Below are 25,629 nucleotides of genomic sequence, written 5' to 3'. Positions count from 1 at the left end.
TTTAACACTTAATTGCACAACACAAATATATAATATATATTGTACAAAAGATGGTCTGCTAAGTTATATGAGAATTTATTTATTTAATTTATGAATTTATTATTTATTTATGTTTATTATTTAATTTATTTATTATTAGTATAATTTTACTATCAAAAGTAAAAAAAATATATAGCTGTTCAATTTTATGTTCGTTTTGAAATATATATATTTATCCATCTATTAATGGTTTTAATTACGTTTATTAAAATAATATTTTAGTACTTATGGTAGCATAATCGATATAAGCCTTTATTGCGTTAATGAAACATACTTACTATTCCATACGAGTCACATTACACACGCATACACCGATCTGAAACAAATTAAAATTATATTATACGTTTTTAACGTAACGCTGTGATCCTGTAAAATGTTACTTTCAATTAAATCTTTATGTTTTTACTTAAATACTAAGCCGATCATCATGATTTTTGTATATAAACCTCACGTGTCACAGAAAAGGACACAGGGTGGTAACAAAACTAAAGCATTAAAAATATTTAAAAATATACAAAATATAAAAATTGAACAGACTATTATAAAATATAAATAATTTACATATTGGCATCCGTGTTGGAAGCGCCAATCTTAAATATGTTTTGTCTTGGAATTCTAAATTAAGTAGTATTCTAAAATTATGCAGTTTTTGTAGTCACGACATTATAATTGCCAACATCACGCGACGGACACGTCATCGACTAATGATAATAAATCTAAACACAAAAAGTTTTTAGAGGTCACAGTCGTTGAAGAATCTCCACTGTCAAGTTTGTAGAGAACATTCATCAATTTATTTCAAATACACAAAAGATGGTTTTCAAATAAAGGCGTAAAATTCTATAAAGACTATTGTGAAGCTCATTTACTTGAATACTAAATTAAATATTGGCATTCGACGAGGATTTCTACAACATGCCAGTTATAATGATAAACTATAAAGCGTTTTCATGGAACCCAACGAGTTTACATAGACTTTAGATTTTTTTTTGTATTAGGGACCTAGTCAGAATAAGGCCAACGCCACCCATAGACATTGTCAATGCGCCCCCAACTTTGTTAAGCTAAGATGGTATGTCCCCAATGCCTGTAGATACACTGGTTCACTAATAATTCAAACCGGAACGAAACAATAGTAAGTATTGCTCCTTGTCGCTAGAATATATGAGTACCCAATCATTGTTTACTTCTGCACTCTTTAGTCCCTCCCTCTTACAGAATATCCCCCACTTGATGGGAATCAAAAAGATATTTTTATTCAATCTGTGGAAAATCAGTCGCATAATATGTAGAGCCGGATGTTAGTCACAAGCCAGTAGTGAGTCAGTAGGTACGGGACGTTATATTAGAAGCGCCACCTAAAACAACACGAGCGATCTAAAACACATTTGCTTTGTTTTTATAATTACGATAACGTTTGCCTAACGCTTGAAGGTTACTGAAATTATAATTATGCTATATCTACATTTATCAATAAAGTAATTTAGACCTCATTAAAATAGTTACGTGATATATAAATTTACTTGTAAAAGGTTCATGAAAATCAGTAGGTACTGAGTTCTCGTCTGAGTTGTGTCAGTTTTTCTTGGTAGAAGGAGATGGTCTCTTTCTGCGAAAGCGTCATGTCGCAGAAGGAGGCCTCGGAGCAGGAGCGTGAAAACAGTGCTTCCGCTGACCCGCTTCGCCGAAGAAGACCGGGGAGAAGACGTCGGCGCAATGCAAACCTTCTCCTCCCGCCGTAAGTGTCGCCGGAGCTAGGGGGTGTCTGTACCCCGAGAACCCATTAGAATTTGGAGGCCTGCAGAGGCGGGCCTACCGTCGGAACGTCACGGTACTATGCGCAAGCGATCCCGTGGCGTCCCCCGAAAAGACGGTGTGGGTACCGCTGGTTTTTAGTGGGTATTCCGGCGCCGTCAGCGTCGGCGAGCCCCACATACTCCCCACTTCATGTGGGTGAAACGCGTAAATGCGTTTTTCCAGCGAAAAAAGAAAAAAAAAGTTTTTCTTGGTAGAGCTACATTTCGAACAGAATATTCTAAAATGTCAATTTAAAATTCCTAATAAGAGCCTATTTGAATAAATTGGCTTTATTATTTGTTTTGATCTATCTGTGTTTTTAATTGGTGTAGAAAAATGAGGAATGTTATAAGTTATATGTCCGTCTCGTTTCGTGGCTCCCAAATTGGTGGGCTGCTGTTTACTTAAAATCGGCACTGATTCTTCATGGGTTAACCTGGTAATTCAATTTAAAATAGTCGTTTCATTTTGCATCAAATTCGTATGAGAGGTACATGAAACCGTTCTAGGTTCCATCATTAAAGTGGATACTAAAAAGGTTTTCTGAATGACCGACGTCGATTGTTTTTAAGACATAAACATTTTTATTCTCTGACGGCGACTGTTAACGATCTGTTATAGCTGCTTCAATCAATTTTACTGACTTTCAGTTTATCTCTTGTCGAAATATATAGTTAAAGTAACTTCAAATGTCCCACTGTTGGGATAAGGCATCTTCTTTTGAGGAGAAAGCTTGAAGCTTAATCCATTACGTTGTCATTGCGAGGTGGTGGATACCCATACATGTATCTGACAGATTTTCATCCGGTACACATTGGACACATGAAAATTCAATAATGCTTGAATACAATCTCTTATTTATGTTCACGTGTCTAACCCCTGGGTCATTTCGACAAATATATTTATGGTTTAAGAATTTATTTCTCAAAAATGGAACACAATTTGCTTTAAATATTTGAGAAAACAATATAAACAAACTTAAATATTATATATATAACATATGGGCGGTACACAAAAATAAAGAACAACAAATTAGACTCTTCACTTTAAATAATGCGGGTATGACGAAAACAAGATGCAATATTCTATCGTATCGTTTGTGTTATAACAATTGGATAGCAATTGATATTATTTTCTTTAGCTAATTTACACATTAAAATTTTGTAAGAAAAATACAATAATCAAATAAAAATGTAGAAAATTAGTCGTTGATAATATTAAATGAAACTCTTAAAACAATTTCATAACAAATGCAAATACTTTAGAGAACTGTTTTAAGATGTGGTGTTTTAGGGTTTTTTTGTATAAAGTTAAAGACAGAATATCATTAATGCTATAAGGTAGTTCGTTGTATAACCGTGCTCCTTCATACAATATACTTTTTTTACCCTAATTGGTTCTTGGTCGTATGAGACATATATTATTAATCCGTTTCTGTGTTTGTCCTATTTTTGTGAACGATAGTTTTGTGTTTATGTTTTTGTTCAAAATCTTTTGCACTAATAGACACGTGTTATACTTATATATTTGGGACACTGTTATCAACCCTGTTTCGTTATACACTTTTTCAGTAGGAGATAGATAATTATAGTGAAAAGTAGTTGTATGATTTTGTTTTGTTTTATTTGTATTTTTTTAAGTTAGTACTTGCAGAAGTTCCCCAAATTTCAATCAAATATTCAAGGTGAGGTTTTACCATTGAACTATATATAAGATATCGTACAGATTTCGGAAAACATCGAATAGTACCTCGAAGTCTCAATTAAATTTGATATTTTTGAACATAATTTATTTATATGTATGTCCCATGAAAGGTTATCTATATGTAATCCCAATTACTTTCCGAATGAACTCTCGTCAATGCTTTATTATTGATACATAAAGGCTGACCAGGTTATCATTTTTTTTATTTTTGGAGCTAAATATTATAAAATTTGTTTTTGTTATGTTAATGGTAAGTTTTTCTGAAACCATAGATTTAGACAGTCCAAATCCTGTTGTGCTTGATTAATTAAAGAATCGATTTTGGTGCCAAAGTAAAACAAGCTGGTGTTATCAGCATACAGTGTTATATTGTCCTTTAAATTTAAGTTATCGATATCATTTATGTAAATAAAAAATTGTAATGGGCCAAGAATTTACAAGCTATGTTTAGATATAAGATGATTTAAAGACACAACGTAATCTGATTCTAAGCTTCACCGTTAAGTTTGGGTGAAATGGTCCAAATGTCGTCTTACGTTTAATGTATTGTGTATCGGTTTAGAAAATTGCCAATATACTGAAAGCTCGGATGCCATAGCCTTAGGCTTTAATACGAGTAAAAGTATACAAATAGACCAGCCTTTGTCAAACATCACAACTGTTATCAAGTTTCGAGAAATTCAAAGCGAGTTATAAGCTGTTGATATTTATTAATTTAATTAATAAATTAAGAATATTGTAATTACGAGTATATCTGTATTAATATTATAAATCCGAATGTTACTCGGTCTGTTTGTCTGTTACGGTTTTCAAAGCTAAGTTACTGAACCGAAATTGATAATTTGGTTCAGCGGTTTGGCTCGTCTATTGTTTTATACACAGCAACTGAGCAACCGCCCCCACCCTCCCCCTAACAAACTGGTGAAGCCACGGGCAAAAATTAGTTCTTTATATATTGGTTCTTCTGGAGTGCAGACCACGCCTTGGCAAACGTAGCGTAGGACGCCCTCCAGCTAGGTGGAGTGACGATATACGCAAGGTGGCTGGCAGCGGTTAGAGATTGAGAGCTGAAAATCGAGCTTAGTGGCGTGCCATTGGAGAGACCTATGTCCAGCAGTGGACGCGAAAAGGGTGATGATGATGATATTGGTTCTTCAGTAGTTACTACCCAGGGCCACTACTATGTGAGATATAAAATAAACTCGTGTTCATTTTAAGAGGCAATACACACATTATCAATATCTTGCAACAATTTTAATACCGTATCCGTGTCACTTTAGATATATACCCGAAGAACAATAATAAGATATTTACTTAATTCGGAGAATACGGGCGGTATTTTCTACATCTTGTTAAGAGTGAAGTAAATACTGAATTAAAGTCCAAAGTAGTAACTAGCCAGTTGGGAAGTTGATATTACTGCGTATAAGTATTTGCAGACACACAGACGCACTCTCTATTCCTTGTCTCCCAAATTCTGATGAGTCAGCAATCTGACACGATAATAGAGATCAGGCGCACTACCAACGTTAATATGCTTTACGAAGCACAGAAGTGTATTAAGCCAGCCGCCAGCCAATAATGTAATGCAGCCAATGTTTGAACTTCCGACGAGTGTTAAGAATTTTTTGCAAACAAACTGCGCAAACTTTTATTGTTCCTGCCCTCGATTTAAACCCAGCACCTCGGATTTTGCAGTTTTATAAGCTAGCTACTAAAATAAAGAAGTAGTTACACGTTCGAGACATTTATAATATCGTAAACCGAAATAAACAAATGTTACCACTTTTTAAATAATACATGACAAAGTTAACATACTATTACTCATAATTAGACGTACATAAATCTTTAAAACTCTTTGAAATTTTAAAAACTTTTGCAAATATTTCATTAAAAATATTAATTACCAAACGCTCCAATACAAAGTTGCTCAGTCAAAGATCTTAAATCCTTGTTAAATAGACGTTCACATATATTGCATCAGGTGGCATAAAAGTTGAGTAACATAACGTCAAAACAATATACAAATGCTTGCAAGAAAAAAAGATAAAATGCTATGAATAAACAATGGAATCTTAAGCAATAGACATTTACATAATATATTTTTTGTCTGTTAGATGTGTCTACCTTAATGGTGCCGCCGCACTGTAGTTATAAAATGTGACAAAACATTGAAGATTTGTTTAATTAATATTTTGTCGTAGCTTGAAGCAAAGGTTATCAAATGTTTTCATGTCATATTACCAACATTACCTACCTCGGAAAGTAGATGCAAAGTTCAAACTGATAGTTATAATATGTTATACAACAAAATTCGTCATAATAGGAATTCTTAACAAATCGTTAAGAATTCCATCACATGTTAATAAATGTTATAAGTATTGTTAGTCAATGTTCAATAATGTTTTATAAGTGCAGTGTGGTAGCACCACAAAATACAATAGGCAAGAAACTCCTAAGCCTTTCATCAAATGGAATTAAGCCGCAAAAAATATATTCTGAGGGCAAACGTTCCTTAATATTCAGTGTAATATGTTTTATGAGATGGTTTTACAAGGGATTCTCTTCAAGAGCGATTGTCTCTACACATGAAATCCTTTAAATATTTACCAAAGGTCGTTTCACAACTTTAGTGGCATATATTATAATGTAAGATATACATGAGATAAGAATTACATATTACTCGAAATGAATCTTTTGACTTATGTCTGAACAAACTGCGGTCAACGTTGATTTTTGCTGGTAATAATAAATTGTTTTTAATTAAAATATATTACTGACGTACCTACGAGTGTCGGATGGGGAAACCTGTCCCCACGATATTTTCCTGTAATTTGGGCACGAATTGATTTTAAACAAAAATTAAGCACATTAAAACATTCACATTCACAGTTAATATCCACGTTTTATATCAACTGCGCCATCGCAGTTCGCACTTGAGCAATGATTAAACACAGTCACTCGATTCGATCGTTTAATAAATAATCATTACTATTTTGAATGATTTTTTTTTTTAATTTAAGGAATCGAGCAACATCACAATTCACGTCATGTGAAATAAGGGAATTAATATTGTGGCAGAAAGGTTTTAATCAAACGTTACACATAGAAACTTTGATCAAAATATTTAATGATAATTTATTAAGACATCAATTCTACAATATCGTATTTTAAAATCTCGTGTTAACTGGTTGAAAGGCCATCTAAAAGCGAAATAAGAATAAATATTATTATAAAATTACTAATGAGGTATTGTTTCTTGATAATTAAACGTTATATAAACGTAAGAAATACAATAATAATGTATATAAAATGTATGGAGTTCATTAAAGATACGTCTGAATGAATATCTATTTGACAGGAAATTAAATTTTCCAACTTTTCCACTACGTTCCGTGAAGTTGAATTTTGATACTTGTAAATGATAAATTCGTTACTCATTTTATTAAATACGTCCATAATTTATTTATTAGTTTTTATAGATAAAATCGAATATGTACGGGTATGTAGGATAAAACAGTATTTTTATTAATCACATATATAAAATATTTATAATATTTAATGAAATGAAAAAATAATAATATGCCGAATAAAATATTAATAAAAATTTACAATCAAATTTAATCAAGTTTTTTTAATGTTACCTTTATTTTTTCATTGTCGCTTTTGCCTTATTCTTTCATTTTATTATTAGCCGTTAGTCTGTGAATAAAATCAAAAGTATGTCATTATATAATAAATAATCATATGTTAGGTACGTATTGAGCGATTATTGTAATTTGAATAAACTAACTTCATTAATACTAAAGTTTTGCTTCTAAATTAATTTTAGATTTTTTTTAACCCATCAAATCTTTTCGTGTCCAGAATATTTACGTGTCAATTTTTGCTAAAATTATGTTCAAAGTGGTAAGAGGAGAGAGAAATTTGACGTAGGATTCATTTAAAAAATCACGTGATGTTTGCGTACCGCGTGTCAATTTGTAATGCAATATGTGACTTTTTTTTTAAACATAATTTTCAGTGGCAAACCAAACTACAAGATAACGTGGCTAGTTTGAAAAATGAAGCCGATTCATTGCATATACGTGAGTATAATTTATAAAGTAATTTAGCTGTGATTATGAACATCACAGAATTATCGATATTAGTATCGTCCGTCCTCCCAACTTCGCGCTTTTACGAAATTTTCGGCACACTTCTCTGTCTCTATCTTTCGAAGTACATAAATGTTACTGCTCCTATCCGTAGGTTATAAATAGTTTATAATCTGTTTCACTAAATCAACCAAACAATCAAACAAAAAATAATTCGAAGCAATGAATTTACTACAGAATTTACTTAAAAATAATCAAGTCGAGTGGCTTGAAATTTTAGTACATTTACATTATCTAAATATATTATTTACAGACATTCTTTAAAAACACAGAGACAGACACAACGTACACAAATATATTTTAAAAAAAGAAATTAAAACTGAGAGGCATTGACAGTATTTAGCCTATTAAACAAATATTACATGGAGGTAATTTTAACACATGTTACATTTTATATGAACAGTTTTTTAACGTTTAGACGGGTAGCTACTTTTTATAGGTTAGACCAAATTATTATGTCCTTAAAAAAATAACTCAAAAAAAGTTTGTAAATTTTAACCTTCAGGTTTTAGTTTTAAAACTACAACAACAAAGCGCTGGTCTCGTAATTATTTTTATCTAGTATGTATGGCGCAGTTGCAAAAATAATTTCTATAATCTTATTTCCTTATCTTGTTCGAACTTGAAATACCATTTAAAATCGGAAATTACTCGTATATCTGAATCTGAGCTTGTTAATTAACGATTTAACTTTCGCGTACTCGACGATGATTAAGATGCTAACACAAATTACTTGGATGTGCTCGTTCCTGTTTGCAGTTATACAGAGTATGATAGACTTAGTTAATTTTCGATTAAGTTAATTAATTAATAAGTTATCGCAGTAATTGTACGAAATTAATTTATGAATGGATTCAAGTTATTAATTTGAATCGGAAGATCACTGAATTTTCTTGCACATAATTTGTGTTTATAATTGATGAACACTTACAAACACTATGTAACACAAGTCCAATGATTTAAGGAAAGCCGTTTGAATCAAGTAGCGCAAGACCGGCCATCGTGGATGAGGCATTTGTCCAGCAGTGGACTTTTTCCAGCTGATATGGTGATAATGAAATGTTCACATGTGACCGTGAAGAAGAATCATCATTACAAAACGCGCCAGATGAATTTTAGCATGCGTATTCGCCAACCCGCACAGGAACAATCAGCAAAGTGGTCGTAAAAGTTCCAAATATTCTCTTAAATGGGATGCCGGAACGGCGGATACGTTAATTAATACATTAAAATGTTACTAGCATTTTAAATATTTCATTTAAATATGTCACTTAATAAATATTTGAGACTTCTAAAGCTTTAAACATGTCACTAACATTATGAGATTGAATGTTTGTTTTTGTGTCTATTGTGTTTGTAATTACTCCAACTCACTTTACAGTGGAATAGAACAATGGATTGTTGTTTGGCGGTCGAATATATAGTGAACGTGTTCCTAATCAGCCAGAGTCTGACATCAAGAATAACTCGATGTCACTTTATTGACGAATAGTTTTGATTACCTGCAACTTTACGTTGGTGTATTAGCTAACATACACTGGCCGCCAAAAAAATCGACCCACCCGTATTTTTTTACTTACAAAGTTGTTATCTTAACTATGCGACGACCTAGGTGGATTGTTTTACTTATGGGACATACATTTAACATTTTATTACCCACTTGATATTGATTTGGAGGAGTTGTAAGTGTTATTGAGGATATTTGGAATATTTTTAAAGTATTGATAAGAAAACGTTACTTTGTGCACAAAGTGCATGGTTAGTTTATTTCCAGTTCTTAACGCGGAGTCATCTCGGTTCGATGTTTATTATTGATTAAGTGTATGAAACTTTGTTGAAACAATAATTTTAATAAGTTTAAACATAAAAAATGGATACTACTGAAGTAGAAGCTGCTCAAGTCGTAGCTCTTATTCATGAGGGGTTAAGTCAGCGAAATGTGGCTAGAACACTAAAATTAAGTCGTTCAGCGGTGCGAAGAGTGTACAAACGCTACTTGGAGACTGGGGAGTATCGCCGTAGACCAGGATCTGGCAGGGGGCGTGTCACGAACCCGACCGATGACCGTTTTATTGGTTTGACGTCTTTAAGAAACCGACATCTTTCGGCTGTTGACGTTCAAGGTAGACTCCGAGAAAGTCGTGGAGTGTCTGTGAGTGAAAATACTGTAAGAAGAAGACTTCCAGAGCAAAACTTAACCCCTCACAAGCCAGCAACAGGACCAAAACTCACAGCATCCCATCGACAAGCAAGACTACAATTTGCTAGGCAGCACGTCGATTGGACACTGGACCAATGGGAGACAGTATTGTTCAGTGATGAAAGCCGAATGTCTCTAGTAGGCTCTGATGGACGACGTAACGTCATGCGAAGGCCAGGAGAACGCTACTCTCAGTGTTGCATTCGAGAAACAGTCCGATTTGGTGGAGGCTCTACAATGTTTTGGGGAGGTATTTCTTTGACGGGACGCACAGAGCTGGTTTTTTTCCGTAATCGTGCTGTTAATGCTGAAACTTACATAACGAACATTCTGGAGCCTCATGTGATGCCTTACGCTGGATATATTGGGGATAATTTCCAACTTATGCACGACAACGCACGACCTCACGTCGCTAGAATTGTTAAAGACTATCTCAGGGAAGTCGAAATTCCAGTTATGCAGTGGCCAGCCAATAGTCCGGACTTAAACCCGATAGAGCACCTCTGGGACCAGCTAAAACGTACGGTTCGAGCACGAAATCCAATTCCAGAAACCCTGAATCAACTGGAAGCTGCCCTAACTGAAGAATGGCAACGGACCCCACAGGAAGACATTAAAAAGCTAATCAGGTCACTTAATAGGCGTATGCAGGCAGTGATTAGGTCAAGAGGAGGAAACACTCCCTATTAAAGTAAGATTTAGGCACCCAAATTTAAAAACAAACGGCATAATCGTTTTGTACACAAAAAAATAAAATTGCGTAAAATTTTGTGTTTTCGTGTTTTGTCACATATTTACCTAAAAACCTATTTTTTGCGCACTATTTCTGTTTTTGTACAATCCTACAATTGCATTTTTTCATTATCAATCTTAAAAATATAAATATGTGGTAGTTTAAAACCATACGATAGCTTTTTTACAAAAAATGTAGGTGGGTCGATTTTTTTGGAGGCCAGTGTATAAGGATTTAGATTTGATGATTGAGATTTGGAGGTTTGAATCTTCGATTGGGCCAATAAAAAGGTATTTAGTTTTTTTTATATAAAAAACGCACGGTAAAATGGGCCACCATCGCCCATGGTGTTGTAAGAAATATTAACTATTTCTTATATCGTCAATATGCCACCAACCTTCACTTACACTAGCTCACTCACCCTTCAAACTCGAGCACAACAATAATGATATGTAATGTAATGTTTGGCGATAGAATATGTTATTGTTGTGGTATCTAGTCATACTTGGGGAGTTTTGTAGTTGGCTGCGTTTACAATCCTCAGCCTCGGAAATGATATAAAATTGTTAGTGTTGTGCCTAAACTCTTTCCAGTCCACTTAGATTGCCATCCCATCGGACTGTGAAATTGAATGAAAAAGTGCGCATAAGTGTACACACTTGTGCACTATAGTGTAATCTACGTCGTTGGCTAGCCGTTGAGAATGACCGCTGTTATCACCATCATAATATTATTAAATTTCAATTTAAGTATTTAAATAAATGAAAATAAAGACCGACGAGAAACTTTTGAAATTAAGATGCTCTGCCCCTTGTGCTTGCGATAACACTGACTCGCTAGAAGTAATGTTACATTTAATTACTGTTATTTTGTGCAAAAGCACCTTCGAGTAAATGTACAGTAAAACATTCTATAGCTAATTCATATATTTCTGTCGTCTGTAATCAAATATACAGATGCTGAAGACGGAATATTTTATTATATTTGAGGAACCATATTTGCGATCAGCGCCGCCGGATATTAAGCCACGATTGCAATGAGTAAGGAAATTTATGACTTTATATATAAATGAAAAGCTAAACGAATGCGTTGTTTGATTTATTAGGGACTCTCACCTGATCGGAAACGAAGAACGCTATACGTATACTGAGACTAAACTGAAACTAAAAATTTGTTACCGTCATGCTTGACACAAAATAAGATTTTGGTTAAAAATAGCGCTGTTTTTGTCTGTAAGTTACATTCATACAAAATCCAGCATCAATTGATAAGGGATACAGTCATCAGACAATATTTTTCTTAATTGAGTGAAAAATTAATTGAGCGTGTACTCGTAACAGTATAATCCATACTAATTTTATAAATGCGAAAGTATGTTTGTTTGTAACGATTGTACGTCTTAACTAATCAACCGATCATGGTGAAATTTTGCATAAACATTGTAAGGGTAGAGGAAGAACAAAGAGTGCCTAACATTTTACCATCACACACAGGCGAGGCTGCGGGCGGAAACTAGTACCAAAAAGTCATGGTGATCGGAGTGCTTCTAAGGGTTATTCTTGGTTAGCTATTTGATAATGTATTTAAATGTTTTAGTATTTTACATAGGGTAAATATAATTATAACTTTGAGGTTACTTATTTGTCTTGTCATTTGTTATGGCGTTTAATTTATCGTATGTTGAATAATTTGTACCTTGTATGTTATTCTAGATTTTGTAAATATATTTAAATCTTTACTTTTTGAATTGTCAGTGCTTCGGTATTTTAAAGAAAACGTCACGTCAGTTCGTCGTCTAATAAAAATTAAAACAAGAATATTTTTATAGATCATATTCCACATTTTTACTCTATTTTTCTGATGGAATTGTAAATTCACCACCTTAATGACAGACACCGGAAGATAATTAACGTGAAAATGCTTTTTTTCAACTTAATATTCCACGTGTCTTGAAAGTTGAAATATAAGAGGAGTTTTAAATGCAGTCATATTTTAATTAACTTAACAAGAACAAATGCGATGTTACTAAGACCACGAAAGATTTACGATCTTTATGACAGACCACTAATTTATTTTATTTGAAGACTTTTATATACATTTTTTTATATTTTCTGTGCTATTTTATATAATCTTTTAATTAATGTGTACAAGTATTATTCATATAATGATTTTCTTATTGTGATAAGAAACTAGGATCATAAAAGTTTTTTTAATTATTTAATATATTACTTAAGGTATATATTTTTTAAAATCATTTTATTATATGTGAGGATCACAGATATAGTCTATACTAATATTTTAAATGCGAAAGTTTGTTTGAAACCTCATCACGGCTATTTGTGACGTTAGGCTACGTCACAAATAGGCGTGTCTATTCCCCAAGGATTCGATTGGTAGAACTGGGTAGTTTTCGATGACTATCAAACAATGTTTTTCTATATCATAAAATATTTGTCAGTTTATCTTTTAAATAACTACAATATATACTTTAATCATTTATTTATATTTAAATATTTTATTTAAACTACACAGAGTTATTAATAATAATCTGTGTGGGTATTTGAATAATCATGAAGACTAAGTTTGGTAACGTCTCAGTATATTTAATATGAGCTCGAGGCCGTACGAGATTCCTCAAATATTCTCGCTAAATTGTTTAAAGTTGTGAAGTTCGGCAACATATAAGAGTGGGTGGGATTTTGCATAGTTCGATATAAACCTGATTATGTCGTACATTTTAAATTATATATTTATATATACAATATTTTAAAGCAGCTATTTCATATCGCAGTATTGTCCACGGTAAAGTAAATAAGTTCTATAAGATATTTATACCAAATACTCTGCAATTTTATATAATTAATTATCTCATCAAAGTATCAACGGATAAATGTGAAATGAATACGGAAATAAATATTCACTTATTTGTATATAATATTGTATATTAGCAAGTTTTAAAATATTTATAGATTTGACAGCTATCGCCCGTCATTTTTATATTTCATCTCACTATCATATGACACTTCATAGTCACTACTAAAATCAATATCTGATTTCTCATTCGTATTGAATTATGCCCGTCGTAATTAAATTTTAATTAAGTCTCATATCAATTTTCTTTCAATATATTATAATAACAGTTTCAATTTATTTTATGTAGGTCATACCCCAATGCTTCGAAGTTCGAACTCATTTCTTATCGGACAATTGACAGTGGCAAGCACTCCATTAATATTCGATGCGTTAACATTCTACTTTCCAATTGTTTTTGACCACATGGGACTAAATCTAAAACTAATTTCATTTGCGGTCTAGTTTTACTATGAATTTTAGGAACAAAACATCACATGCGAAAATCTCATTAAAATACAAACAATGTTAAAATTGAAGTCATTTCGGACATTTTTATGAGCAATTTGTACGCTTTTATAAATGTAATATAACATTTTTTCATTAACCTGTGTGAAATACTACAAAAATTCCCGACCACTTTCGTTCTTACCGAAATTAATTATTTATCTTATCTACCTCTAGATTAATTAAAACCTCTAGATTATTGATCGCATTTTTTTCCCAAGTATTTAGTAAAGTATGCCAATAAATCGATAGACGGATCAACATAATCTTTTTGACAAAATATCTTTGAACGTCATGTTAAATTTGAGTTTTCAAGTTATTGACGCACGTGCGTTTTAAATTGCCAGTGCCCAATCTCCACTAGCAAACCATGAATTAAAAAGGACTACAAACGATAATACGATTTGTCCCAAAAACAAATTCCTTTCTCCGATGTCAACAGTTTGTTTCATATTTAATTACACTTTTTATCGTTTCGATTATTAAAAAACAACGCTATTTTTTAATGGTCTCTTTGTGCTATGTACTAAATGACTTATCATTAGAGCTGAGGGTTATGTTCATTGTATGTTTGACGAAATGTGATAAAACTAATGTAAAAATGTGTTGAATGTCTGATGAAAGATAGATAATATTATATTAAAAATTATATATGGGTAAAATTTCTTTATTTCGTTTGGTTATAACTAATATATTCAGAACGCCAGAATGTCTTCGTAAGATTCTGGACGACACAAATTTCGCGTTATAATAAACATATGGTATAAAAATTTATATATATTTGGTAGAATAACCAGCCATATTTAACATGTTGTTGTTAAATTTTATTATTACGATTTTTCGCGTATTTTTTTTTTGTTATAAACAAAAAAAATATATATAATAGAATAATAGATAAAAAATAACCTTTTTTGTATCAGTAGTATTGTTTGTATTTCGTATATTGTTCACATTGTTCTGTAGTGTGGCAATAAAATTCTTTCCATCTTTTAATATATTACATTAAAAACAAGTTATACTACACTGTTTTGTGAAAATAAAACATTCATTGTTAATATAACAATACTAAGTCATTGATTTTATTAGCAGAGGATCCAGAGAAACTAAGCGGTTAAATTATTATTCGTATTGATACATGATAGTACATTTTTTAATACGGAATCAGTGCATTCTTTAACGAAATATATTAATCTTTATCCTAAGAATTGTATTAATATTTTATAGGTAATTTATTGAGGGGGGCAATATAATTTCGAAGCTATTTAAAATTCCTTATCTATTAAATAATTCTTAATGTTATGCCGTTCTGATAAATCAGGATCAAATGTACATAAAAAACCCATACTCACGTAACTATTTATTGTTATATATTATAATCTACATATATATTGATAAAACACATATGTTTAATCAGTATAATATTATAAAAACTCAAATAATCTTTTTTATGATTTCTAAGCTTACTGCCAGTTGATAATGAGCGAAATCATCTACTAATCTGTCAAAATACTGAACACTCATTGGTCGCCTATTGCGTCATCGATTACCATCGACCAATGACCATTCAGATTATAGTTTAATTAGCTTAAATTATTTTGATCAGCGTTTCAGAAACTGAACGTATAGTGTCAATAAACAAATCAAGATGTAAAAATGGCGAAAAAGTTTGTAACAATATTGTCATAGATTTGTTTTGCCTTCATTAAAAATATATTGGAAAGGACTATCTTTGCTTAATTTAAACTCATGTAAGCGGATTATATATTTACTATTTAATTACTATTTAAATGGAAACTTTACGAATTTTATAATTGAGTATTTTATCATGTGTAAAATGGGATCAATTATTTATTATCAATCATAGCTGGTAATCGCTTAAATTTTTCGGTATTAATAATAATTTTCATTATGTCAAGTTATTTTCAAGCTAATCATAATCCGCAGTTATGTTTATATATTCTTGTATCTTTCTTAAAGATTAAATATCATTTGGAAAACTATAATAGAAATCAATATAAATATACCTAGTATACACGATTTTATTATTTTAGTGTTGCCAACGCCATCTAGGCTAACATTGTGTTAACCAGTGTTTTCACCCCCACAGCCTCTGCCCTTAACTCTTATATCAAGCTCTAGTAGTGCATTGGGAATATGTCAGATGGCGGGAGGTGCGCAAAAATGTATACACATAAAATAGAAAACTATGTATATTATTTTTATATTACTACTTTTAGGGTCCTTGCCTTTTTGAGTTTTTTTTCTATTTATTGTTTAATTGTTCAGTTCTACAAATAACTTTACTAAATTAATTTTATTGAATTGCTTTTGTTATTAATACTCATTACCGTCCTGAAACTCACCACTCCTCAAAATATAGTAATAGTAATTTTATAGTTTCAAAATTTTGTATAATAAATACAGTTTTCGCTTAAAATGCGCAAATTTTGAGATTTTTTAATAAGACAGATTTTAGACGGTACGGTAAAATGTACAGTAAAAATTTTAATTTATTTGATTTTAATAACAGCTATCCAAATAAATCTTTAAAGAAGAAATATATGTGCATATATAAAAATACCTGCGAAATATGAAGTTTAATTTTAATGCGAAATATAATTTTTTTTTAATAATCATGAAAATTATTATTTAAAAAAAAATAAAAAAAATCGATGAATTCGTTCCTGATTTGAGTGTAATATTTAACTTATATAATTTATAAACCTAACCGACAGCTCGTAATTTAAAAAAAAAATACGAATATCAATATCGTAAATATGTTGGCATGATATATGAATATGTTTGGCACTAACATATTCAGGAATAAATACACATAAAACAATTTAAGTACAATACAAGATACAAGTGTTTTAAATTTTATTTTATATTAATTAGTATATTTTTAGTAATTTTTTGTAACGTAAACTTTGCATGAATTTAATGAATTCTTTAATTGTAATTTGTACCTATATCAATTCAAACTATTTGTGTTTTTAATTTTAATTTTATTAAGTGCATGTTTATTTTTTTTATGGTCTTTAATTTGTACCAATTTGGACTTGTTTTTTTTTTTTAAAATCTTTCTACTCATGTTGCTATAATTATGTGTTAATGTATTTTTAAAACAAATATTGTAATTGTTGTGGCTACTTTAAAAAGCTTCACATGTTAGCTATTTTCACTAAATTGTTTTACATTTGTCATTAGAACATGTAGTAGCTACTAGTGGTCCTTAAAATAAAAAAAAAAAAAAACAGTAACTTTTCTTGTAATCTCTTATTAATAAGACCGCCATTTGTATATTTTTAACTGTCGATAATTTTGTTGCGATCTTGTTGTATTTTTTGTACTGTCTTGTAATTCTTTAAACAAAGATACGACTCTGAATTAAAAATTAACACTGACTCATGTGTGTGTCATCGATGTCTAATATGTCAAGCTTAAGAATTGTTTATCTAAAAAGTATATCTATTCGATCTCCGATAAAACCTTCGTAATATGATTACAAATTTTTCGAAGGTCGTGGCGAACAATATAACGGATCGCTATCGGGGTGAGGTCAGAGATAAGAGTCTCAATTTGCACTGGAAACTAAAACAAAGCTGGTGGACAGAATGAAGGTTTTTTTTCTCTTTTATTTTTATAATAGTTTAGTTTAAGGCCTTAGATTTTTGCACTATAAATGTAATATCAAATTATTATTATTTACTGGTGGCAGAGCTTTGTGCAAGCTCGTCTGGGTGGGTACCACCCACTCATCAGATATACTACCGCAAAACAGCAGTACTTGGTATTGTTGTGTTCCGGTTTGAAGGGAGAGTAAGCCAGTGTAATTACAGGCACAAGGGACATTACATCTTAGTTCCCAAGGTTGGTGGCGCATTGGTGATGTAAGCGATGGTTAACATTTCTTACAATGCCAATGTCTATAGGCGTTGGTGACCACTTACCATCACGTGGCCCATATGCTCGTCCGCCTTCCTATTCTATAAAAAAATATGTTTATTTAATGGTTATACAACTTCCGGTTTTGCTTAAATCTCAATGATGATGAATAAATGATGTCAGTCTAAAGCAAAATAAAGTAACAGAATATGTATCCCATTACAGGGCTGAGGATTAAAGGCTCATTTTGAGAAGGTTCAGCTTATTCCACCACGCTGCTCCAATGCGGGGTTGGTAAATTGGTGGAGTGGTGACAGTTTGCAAATACCATTTTGTTGCCATTTTTATGAATAAAGTACGTCATATTTATAAGCAATATCTTTATATATACGTACGTACGTGTCTTCTGTACGTGTGTATGTTACCGAGCTCCTACACGGCTGAACCGATTTCGAACATTTTTTTGTGAATGTAAAAGTGTAATAAAACCATTTAAACCATCATGGGACCTCATGATGGTTTAAAGTTTCGGGTTAAAGGTTTTTTTTACCAAACATGTATTATTCCTAATTTTTATTTGACCCATACGAAGTCGGAACGGGCACCTAGTACCTAATATTGTAGAAATGTAGGGCACATATCAATGCAATCACAGAGCAATGAATCGTAACGGCTGTGGTTTATATTATACAAATATTTAGGTCCGTGTAACTGAACACTTATAACAACTCTTTCGACAGAAGCCATAACTAAGCGTCTTTAGGAATAATATACTTATATCTTTAAAATAGGTTTTATGTAAGTTAGAACGTAAGTAGAAATTTTTAATTTTTTGTTTACGTTTGAATATCACACTTTTTAATTAATTATAAAATTTTATTTGATAAGTATTTGTAATAAAACGCTTAAAATTCAGTATACAATTTTGTATTGTTACCTGCACAAAAAATGTTTGTAGCATTTTAATTCAATGATTAGATGAAACTGGTTATAAGTTACAAAATGTTTTTTAATAGAAACGTAGTAATGTACTTTGACTTGGACATATATATGTAATATAAGTGCACTAGTGTAACTACTGGCATTAGGGACATACATATATATTGGCCAAACAGCAATATTAAGTGCACTAGTGTAACTACTGGCATTAGGGACATTATGTCTTAGTTCCCTAGGTCGATAGCGCATTGACGATGTAGGGAATGATTAATATTTCTAACAGTGTCGATGTCTATGGGTTACGGTGACCACTTACCATTAGATGGTCTATTTGTCCACCTACCTATTTTATAAAAAAAAACATAGACGGATTGACGAAAATTTAGTCAAATGGTAATTTTTGTCATCGTTGATGCGACATGCGTCTCAGAATGCAGCCAATTAAAATTACCACAAAGATCGTTTTCAATTGTCTTTAATTATGCGGTTGATCGAGAATAATTGTTTAATACTGTTAGATCATGCTTTGAAAACTATAAGAACATTATTTTACGAAATAATATTAGATTTTGAGAAAAAAAAGAAACAGTAAATAATTATTCGCACTAGCGCCAAAACACTGCTTATGCTATCTCTGTTTTATAAACAAAATGTAATATGTTTGTGATTAAAAAGTAGGAATAAATATTATTCTGATAACATCTTCGTATATTTATATAGTGGAAGCATTACGTACATGAATGCTTTTACACTTTGGAAAAATCCTTTCGCTTAAATATTAATGACGTGTCTAGAAATCAGTCATTACATATATACTATTACTGCTTTTATTTTTTTTAGACTCGTTTTCAATTTGGACTATTCATTAGGTTTAATGTTCAAAGCAAACATTTTACTTTCCATCAAAAAAGTATTTACTACAATTGCATAAATTTACAGCTTCAAATTATACAAATAATATACGTCGTACGTATTTATAATACACGAGTCACGTCGTACGGAACGTAATTATTTATTAACACCTGACTAATATAATTGCCCTTGTATTTTTTAATATGTTTCTACAATTAAGTATCATCGCCCTGAAACCATGTAAACTCTGGTCATTATTGAAGTGAACTATTTCGTATATTATAATACATATTCTAATGTTATCGATGGGTTTTTTTACTCTTTCGACGATATAATTGTTCTTCTCTGTTCTTGTTTTTAAAATAACATGAAACATTTAAAAATTATAGCATGTTAAGGTTTTTCATAACACTTACCTGAAGTTAGGTATTAGCGTTATATTTCATAAAACTCTTCAGCCATATATTAAAAATTTGTCCCGTTGGCTGGAGGTCGACTTTAAATTTATTTATTTCATTCATTCATCATCATTATATTCCGTAACAAATTCAAATGTACGTTTAATTCGATAGAACAAATATGGAATTACTTCCTTATCGTACTTTTCTTCTAAGATGTGGGATCTCGCTGATTGTAGGCATACAATTTAACCTATTATCATATATTACTGGTATTATACTTATAATTTAAGAGAGACAAAAGTACTAGGTCTATTGCGGTTTTTCAAAATTTTCTTGCGATTTGGCCGTGGTAGGTGCACGCACCATCTTTTGAAACGGGAACTACATATTATGTTATTAAAAAAAAAGTTTTTTGGTGAGCCGTGAGACACACATAAAAATCCCCAATATAGATTAAGACCAAAAATTAAAATCAGTACCGAGCCCTAAATCGTAAGATTGTTAAATCATTTTTATCAATAATAATAATGAATACACATTTTAACTGATAACGACTTAGTAAAATAGATGTGCACATAACAAGTATGTATATTCGTCGAGGCATGTGTTTTAATTGAATCCAAAATATTACGAGCTTTAATTGAATCCAAAAGTTCAAGTGTATTAGATTTTCATAGGGAAGTTGGACGATTTCTTAGAGATACACACAGGACAGGATGATCTTGCTTATCAAAATTTGTAAATCTTATATAATCAGAATAAAGATTTACATTTCCTTCAGAATTTTGACGAGTCAAAATATATGAATTAATTATATTATTTATTATATAATATGAATTATTACATACTAACCAGCTTGGAGGGGCTACTAATTGTTTAAATAACCATAAAACTATTTTATGAATTTAACTACTTAGAAAATTGATTTAAAATCTTTATTACCCGTACCATTAAGATTTTCCTTTAACAAGAATGTAGGATTGCGATAACAGAAACTATAAATACCGCGAAAAGTTTACGGTTATGATTTTTATGCGACTTATTCGTTACCAAGTCATTATTAAATACCTGAAAGTTAACTATAACTGTGTAAAAAATACACATTCGGCATAAATAAAAATAAAAAACATTTTTGAAACGCTTAATAATTATATGTTTCTTTGGCAGTTACATAATTTCTAAATTTAGCAATGATGAATTTTCAACTTATTTCCGATTAAAATATAATTACTCTTGATTGGATAATATAGGTTATTTGAAACCAATTTTGTTGATATAAAAGTTTATTATAATCCATTTATAATAATCGACTCTTAATCGATAAAATTATTATTTTGACACACGAATATATTTCTTGAAATTTTCATATATTTTTCTTTAATACCCTAATAATACAAAATTTTATATGTATATGTTAAAAATATAAATTGACTTAAGGTAATTGATATAAGCTATAAGTATACAATTTTTTATATATTATCCTGTAGATTTGCGTACCGTTACTGCTAGATGTTACTTTTTTGCTAATTAAAGCTTTTACTTAGCAACGAGGTTCTGTGTTCTAACCTTGAATTGGGCCCATAAACATTATGGGGTTTTAATTCCTGTTGGCCGGAAATATGGTAAAACAGTTGGTATTGCACGTGTTAGACTGTCCGATCAGATTATGAGAGTGAGGGAATCTTAAGAGTCTACTTGGTAGGGCTAATAACATATTCTACCGCCAAACAGTAATACATAGTATATGTTCCGGGTTGAAGGGCCATTGTAACTGCAAGCACAAGGGACGTACATCTCAGTTTCTAAAGTTGTTGGCGCAATGACAATGTCTATGACCTGTTACCATCTAGAGTCCTATTTGCCGGCCTGCCTAAATATTTTAAATTAAATGCGTTTGCTTACACTTGTTCATATCTTACAATATCTTCTGGCGCAGGCGATTAGCCACGATCGATTATAAAGTACAGATTATACTATATATTATACAATAGATTTAAAAGAATATTCGGTAGGCAGTCAGCTGAATATCTTCATCATGTACACGTCATTATCACAAACATATTTTATCGTATCGTACGAAATCCCAACACACAATTAGTACTCCACATATAAAAAAAGTTTATTAAATAATTTACATACACTATGTTAACTTATTTAAACATAATATTTATTTAAGAAAAAATAGACTACTATGTGTTGACAGTTACAAGTACGTTAACAATTGAATGAAATAAAAAAGTCTCGGAATCAATTTGTTTACACTGGTACGTGTCAGATTGATAACAAGAAATAAAATGGCGTGTGAAGCAGGAAACCAACTATTCCACTAGTTCACGGATATACCATTCGTTTGTGTTTACAATTGTTCTACGTTTTGTTAAAGAACTACTGCAAAGCAAACGAAAAATTGTTCATACATATAAAAGAGGCATAAAAAATTAAAGTGTAGGTATTTGTATTGTAAACTTATTGATTATTATATTTCTTAAGATGACAATTCATATTATTGTAATTCATCCTAATTAATATTAATAAAAGCGTTCTTGTTTTTACTTTTTATTTTTTTTACGCTGCAGCATAGCAACAACTCGTCACGATAATGTATACAGATTATAATATAATTTATGGGTGACATTTCTTATTAATTATCATGTCCAAATAGGTGTAGGTAAACGTTAGTGTATTATAAAAAATAAACGCATTTATTTATCGAATTGTATGACAGTGTGAGCGAGGTAGTCTTAAAACAAATCTGAATCGTACCGTAAGTCTTAAAACAATTTACTGAGATTACAATCGGTTTTGAATATGGCATCAATTAAATTATACACGAGGAATACACTCATCTGAGCGTAATACAAAACGATAGTTTCATTAATTAATTAATTGTGATCTAACTAAAGCTTAAAATGAATCTTTCCACTATCAAAGCATTTAAACAAAACAAAATACTATTAATTGGTCATTTTCCAAAATTCCAGAACCCTGAAGTAAGTGAAATTTTAAAACAATAAGCATCGCAATCATTTTGAATTAAAAGAAAAATATTCAAGTTATATAGGTATTTTTGCAATGTCAACAGTCACATTCTTATGCCTAATAAATGCCTATTCTGCATTCAAAGCGATAAAAAACGTACGAGAAAACCTCGCCTTCGGCCTAAGGCGACAGTCGTTTCTCGGCTTCTTCCGAAGTCCGAAGTCTTCGCGAAGATTTGGCTCCATAAATGCGGTCTAAGCTTTATAATTATAACATTGTTTAGCAGGGTTTAGTTAAACACTGAAAGAGGGCACATTATGTTCTGCGTTTAACATTTAATAAGTAAAGCCTTTATACTATTTACAACTGGGGCAATTCTTTTAAATCCTAATAACATTAAATACATAATCATTATTTTATAAATAAACTAAATTTTTTAACAATTTATTGTTTTACTTATGAAAGAGTATGATAGTAGTAGTAAATAAGATTCCAATGTCTGCCTCATATATTTGCTTAATTTAAACCTAATTAAACAATGCAAATTGTGTTTTAATTATTTTAATATTTTTAAAACTAAAATATTGTCAATAAGCATAAATAATATAATGTAAATAATCTTTGGATTAAATTACAATATTATTTTTAAAATCATATGTCAAATTATTTTACTTGTATCTTTATCGATTATAATATTTCTATTATTTTAAATAAGTAATTTTATGACAAAAATTAATAAGAAGAGCATTGTTGTAAAGTTTTTTATCAGTAGAAAAGTGAAGCGAAAACAATTAACCATACTATACTATCCATAGTTGAGTTTATTGCCTATTAATTTACTATTAACACATAACATTGCTAAATAGCCAATAAAAACACATTATTCAATTATGACTAAAAGGTTGTTCATCTACCGAATGGATTAAGTGGTTTTTATCTTATTTTTATTTATTTCCACAGATAAAAAAAGAGATAGTAATATATTTAGTCATTTTAATCTGTGAGATTTAGGAATGGTGTAAAACAAAATACAATAGTTGCTTTGAAGAATAAGTTATTTGTATTTATCAGCAAGCTTTCCAAAACCCTCTACTTATGCTGTGTATAATCTATACACTGATATCTCTTAAATTTATGTTTTATATATTGATATTTAAGCATTTTGCATAGTCTAAATAATTTAACAAGACTTGTAGCCACAATTTATTTTACTATTTTAAAATCATTTTTAAAGGAAAATGGGATCTTTAAGTAAACATATTATTGTATTCAACAAGTAATTAGTCATTTTTAAAGAGTATTATGATAATAGTGTTTTTATCTACATTATCTTATTTTTTTTAATGATCAAATCAGTCATTTCAAATAGATGTTTTTTTATATTTTCCAAACTATTCTACTGGGCTTTTATTTCAATAATATACAGGAAGAAAATTATTAAGGCACTAATTGTTTTGTTTATGATTCATAATATTCACATAAGTCTGGATACCAGCTACAGATTATTTTGACTAAAAATGAACTATGACTGCAAGGTCTTAATTTTATTAACAAAAACACATTGTCTTTGTCTACTTGTAACATTTGTAAAGAATAAATCGATTTATTCATAATATTTATTTTATAGTTAATGTAAGCTTAACATTCTAATTCATATTTATTATATATATAAATTTACCTTACTATTTGATAAGAATAGAAATAAAATTAAAAGGTTTGTCAGTAGTACAAGGAATATGAAGTAAATTAACGGGTAATGCTTGACAATGTATTTTAATTCTTTTCTTGAAACATAACATTCAGGATTTTGGGATGGAAGATATGTTTAAATCTAGAAAATTTAAAAAAGTTGTTAAATTCATTATATTACAGATTTTATACCAAATATAAAACAATGACTTTCACTTACCTCTGTAGATCCTTTGTATCCTTTATATTCTTATGCTGTGAGAAAAATCTTCTTGGTAGCAATTATATATTTAAAAGTTGGTGTCCAATTCACTTTATCTACAATATTAAATACACATTCACTGTTGTTTCTACTGTTTTACGATTAGATCACCAGTCAGTGCTAGTTACGATATTATTATTTATCATTATGGTTTCACATATCAATTTACTATTCATTCCGTATTTTCACGTATTTATTATTAACTAAAATTATTTTTAATATTGTTCATCATTTTCTGAATTAAGAAAATCAAAACATGGAATTGACAATTTTGACATAAATGTAGGTTTAACCTCACAAAAATAATGAGAGAAAGTAGGTTATTATTATCAAAAGTATTAGTTTCAACAATATTTACTAAACGACACAGTATGAACTCGCGTACTGTTATGATGATATTTTGAAATCTTTCGTCACACAAAAATAATTCAAATAATGAAAATAAGGACAAATATAGACAACAGATAACAAAATACAATAAGATGACACTTCACACTTATTCACTTATCAGATGATAATTTTTTTTAAAGTTTGTTTCCAATTAAATTTCTACTTTATTTTTCAAGTTTTTTTAGCTGTTAAAATGTTATCGCAATTCGACGTTAAAAAGTGGCAGCGTGATAGCGACAATACCG

General features: G+C 30.5%; 1 protein-coding gene across 3 annotated transcripts in view; it reads right to left on the bottom strand.

The window, feature by feature from the left end:
- The window catches only part of LOC126774671 (probable beta-hexosaminidase fdl), a 95,045-nt gene extending 69,416 nt beyond the window's left edge, over positions 1–25,629 (bottom strand). Inside the window, exons 1-2 of one of the 3 annotated variants that reach the window (XM_050496201.1) lie at positions 24,953–25,629; positions 318–355 (exon numbers count right to left, since the gene is read on the bottom strand). The gene's annotated coding sequence lies outside the window, so the exon portion shown is untranslated. Of the gene's footprint in view, positions 1–317; positions 356–6,325; positions 6,476–24,952 lie in introns of those variants that run through there. The other 2 variants (XM_050496202.1, XM_050496204.1) reach the window with 2 other exon arrangements.

Source organism: Nymphalis io, chromosome 17 (genome assembly GCF_905147045.1).
Source record: "Nymphalis io chromosome 17, ilAglIoxx1.1, whole genome shotgun sequence".
NCBI lineage: Eukaryota > Metazoa > Arthropoda > Insecta > Lepidoptera > Nymphalidae > Nymphalis > Nymphalis io.
This window is presented reverse-complemented; position numbering and strand designations above follow the sequence as displayed.